Below are 4,557 nucleotides of genomic sequence, written 5' to 3'. Positions count from 1 at the left end.
TTTGAACCCATAGTGCTCAGAGCCATATGAACCATTTGTTTGTATTAACACTTAAGCCTTAGGTGTTCTCTTTATTCCAAAGCAAAAAGAAACACAGCATATTGTACGAACAGAAAAGTACTAACGCATTACAACAGCAGCTCGATGTGGCGAACATCAACGTTACTTCAGACATTGTACCTACGAAGCATGTGCTGGTACACACATTCCATTCCACATGTTTTCTGTTCAGTTACTATAGCATCGGCTAGAACTTGTTCCAGCAGATCTTCCTCTGTCTCTATAGGAGTTTGGTAAATTAAACCTTGCATAAACTGTGATAAATAGACGTTTCGTTACGTTTCCTTTCGAACTGTTACCTAATACTTGTATTGCGTAAAGCCTAATTCATTTCCCCAAGCAGACGTTGATGAGTTAAGCATCTGAACTGAAACCGTCGTACAACGGAAATGGTACGTTTCCGGACATGGGTTCGTTTTCAAAATATTATGTACTGATTCGCCTCTACAAGTCCTAGAAGTTTGTAACGGGAATTTCCGAACACCCTGTATATTTAACCACTTTCATAGGTTACAGTTAGGGGATGGGGAGAGGTGTCCACTTGCGGTAGGTATAATGCTACAAGCCAAGCATTGTCGACTCGGGTGCCTGTGAGTCAGTTTCCGCAGATCTCTGTGTCACTTGAGAAGTGATGCAGCCGAATTTTGTACTGGAATTATTTTCCTCATAATGCTTTCTATTCAAAGAAGTCACATAACGTGCCGTCATGGGCGCCTGGGCTTCTTTAGAATCTTGGTTTTTAGAAGCTGTGCAATCTAGTCAAGACACATTTTAAAGAGCTTTGTTTTTTGCCGATGTGTTGCCTTCCTAGAATGTAGTGAGTGAGAAGTCTGTCACAGATACAGATCTCTGCGTCACTTGAGAAGTGATGCAACTGAATTTTGTTGTGGACTATTTTTTGGCTGTGCAAAGGCGATGGGCTGAAAATCCGGTTCTGCTGCTCATTGGGCGAACACCTTCCTGTCTGAAACTCTGTAAGAGGGCGACTCATTGGTTAATCTTAAAAAAATAGCGGAGGAGATTTGGTCAAAATTTTGTTTCTATGAGGATTCACAAGCTCTAAATACTATATAAAACACGGTTCGAAGTAAGCTATAAAGTAAATCTTTTTCATTTAAATTGTGCGATTAGGTAATTTCAAGCATTTACTTTCAAGCACATTTTTGATATACTCTCCTGGAAATTGAAATAAGAACACCGTGAATTCATTGTCCCAGGAAGGGGAAACTTTATTGACACATTCCTGGGGTCAGATACATCACATGATCACACTGACAGAACCACAGGCACATAGACACAGGCAACAGAGCATGCACAATGTCGGCACTAGTACAGTGTATATCCACCTTTCGCAGCAATGCAGGCTGCTATTCTCCCATGGAGACGATCGTAGAGATGCTGGATGTAGTCCTGTGGAACGGCTTGCCATGCCATTTCCACCTGGCGCCTCAGTTGGACCAGCGTTCGTGCTGGACGTGCAGACCGCGTGAGACGACGCTTCATCCAGTCCCAAACATGCTCAATGGGGGACAGATCCGGAGATCTTGCTGGCCAGGGTAGTTGACTTACACCTTCTAGAGCACGTTGGGTGGCACGGGATACATGCGGACGTGTATTGTCCTGTTGGAACAGCAAGTTCCCTTGCCGGTCTAGGAATGGTAGAACGATGGGTTCGATGACGGTTTGGATGTACCGTGCACTATTCAGTGTCCCCTCGACGATCACCAGCGGTGTACGGCCAGTGTAGGAGATCGCTCCCCACACCATGATGCCGGGTGTTGGCCCTGTGTGCCTCGGTCGTATGCAGTCCTGATTGTGGCGCTCACCTGCACGGCGCCAAACACGCATACGACCATCATTGGCACCAAGGCAGAAGCGACTCTCATCGCTGAAGACGACACGTCTCCATTCGTCCCTCCATTCACGCCTGTCGCGACACCACTGGAGGCGGGCTGCACGATGTTGGGGCGTGAGCGGAAGACGGCCTAACGGTGTGCGGGACCGTAGCCCAGCTTCATGGAGACGGTTGCGAATGGTCCTCGCCGATACCCCAGGAGCAACAGTGTCCCTAATTTGCTGGGAAGTGGCGGTGCGATCCCCTACGGCACTGCGTAGGATCCTACGGTCTTGGCGTGCATCCGTGCGTCGCTGCGGTCCGGTCCCAGGTCGACGGGCACGTGCACCTTCCGCCGACCACTGGCGACAACATCGATGTACTGTGGAGACCTCACGCCCCACGTGTTGAGCAATTCGGCGGTACGTCCACCCGGCCTCCCGCATGCCCACTATACGCCCTCGCTCAAAGTCCGTCAACTGCACATACGGTTCACGTCCACGCTGTCGCGGCATGCTACCAGTGTTAAAGACTGCGATGGAGCTCCGTATGCCACGGCAAACTGGCTGACACTGACGGCGGCGGTGCACAAATGCTGCGCAGCTAGCGCCATTCGACGGCCAACACCGCGGTTCCTGGTGTGTCCGCTGTGCTGTGCGTGTGATCATTGCTTGTACAGCCCTCTCGCAGTGTCCGGAGCAAGTATGGTGGGTCTGGCACATCGGTGTCAATGTGTTCTTTTTTCCATTTCCAGGAGTGTATATTGCAATTATCAGATTCTTTTAATTTCCACTCATAAAACCAGATACCATATTCCATTATCATATTAGGAACGAATCCACATTAAAAACGTTTTTGATATGGATTCACTTCTAATGTAATTGTGGAATATAATGTTTGGTTTCATACATTAAAGTAAAAGAATCTGGTAACTGCGATATACAATATGTAATAGCAGCATGTTCCAGAAAGCGATTTAAGATCGAAATTAGCTAATCATACACTTTAAATAAAGAATGTTTACGTTGCAGCCTCCTATGGACTATGTTTCTTTTATAAAAAGGAGGGATGGCCAGGAGAAATTCTATTGTAGGGAAACCATATTGGCTGAAGTGTAAACGTAACTGAAGAGTGCGTGTGTAACACAGATTGGGTTAAGAACAGTGCAAGTGCGTCTTAGATGTTTGTAAAACTTTTGACAGATGGGGAGTTGGTTATTTTGTTAACAACAATGTAATTGGGCAGCATTTGCAGAGCCTTTTCGTTGCCGCACAGCAAGGAGAGATGTTGAGAGAGCCACTTGATCCTCAGAGATAAGAACACTTCGCCCGCAGAAGGGAGAAGGGATATTGCCGCAACCAGCAGCTGATGTGCTGCAGAGGCAGCAGATCACGACACTCGTAGTCTTCTACTCTACATTGTGCAGGTTACAGCTTAGGCGAGTGGGGTATGAGACTTATCGATCGTTTGCTAGTGCGTTGATAGAGTCAAAAGGTAGCGAATTTTATACTTTCCTTGAGAGACTAAGTGATTATTCATGACTCAAACACTGATGTTGCGCGTAGCAGTTTTTCGTCCTTCTGGCGCAATCAAGCAGTCGCTGTGTGTCCACTGCGAATTTACGTTTCCATAACGGAAGGTACCTGTCATTCCCATTCTTCTAATCCATTCGCACTTTGGCAGATCATTTAAGTTTTAGAGTAGAACTATTTCAAGTGAGTGATTGTGAAAAGTTGTTTTCTCCGTGGCCCGTTACCACAACGGCTGTGGCTATCGATTCCAGAGAGGTCTCACTGCTGATCCTGGGATCGAAGAGGAGTCTCTCTGACCAACGGCTAAATGAAGAGTGCGTACCGAAATGGAGGCAGCAGTCGGCTGGGGGCCAACAACACTGGGGAGCGAGAAGACGGGCAGTTGCCGCTTGCCTGCTGAGGCCTACGTGTTCGAGTGAACGACTTTGCGTATTTCAAATCTCGTTAAAGGCCACTTAAGATTGTTTCCTTTTGCTGCGATAAGGCACAGGATTATGTTGAAGCAGTGTGTGAACGGTGTTGTTTTGCAGATATTTTGGTTTCGTGAAACACTAAATTTCTTAGCTGCAGTTCTTCTTACGTTCCTTGTCGATTCATGTGATAATAAGTTGCGTCCTAGAACAAAATACTGTGTTCCTGCCGGTTCTGATCATTACATTTCTGTCTAGCATAAGCTGATTGCACGTCTGATTGTCCAACAGAGTTTGTCCTGTTCTGGTTGGCAGCAAAGTAGCATTAAGATTTTTATTTAATGGTTATGTAAGTTGTTAATGTATGCTATCTTGATTACTGAAGGTGGCTCTTGGCGCTAGGTGTAAAACTGTAGATCTGGTTGTTATTAACAAATTTATATTCCGGTGTTACTTGTCCATGCTAACTCCAGTATGTTCTACATCCCATCCTCGTGTTTACTGCGAGGTTTTACTATGTATTTATCAGTCTTGAACAGCCCCTGTGATTTTTTTCTTGTTCATGTATGTGTTAGCAGAGAACTTCATATTAAATTGGGGTTAATTTGGACCATTATTTCATTTCATAGTTGGAGGATTCCCTCTTCTATTTTCTATTCTGTGGTGCACTCACTCGTGTGTCTTGTTCGCTAGGGCCATACTTTTCCTATCATTAAATTGC

Source organism: Schistocerca americana, chromosome 2 (genome assembly GCF_021461395.2).
Source record: "Schistocerca americana isolate TAMUIC-IGC-003095 chromosome 2, iqSchAmer2.1, whole genome shotgun sequence".
NCBI classification, from domain to species: Eukaryota; Metazoa; Arthropoda; class Insecta; order Orthoptera; family Acrididae; genus Schistocerca; species Schistocerca americana.
The sequence above is the reverse complement of the archived record's forward strand: the minus strand, read 5'-3'. Positions refer to the sequence as shown.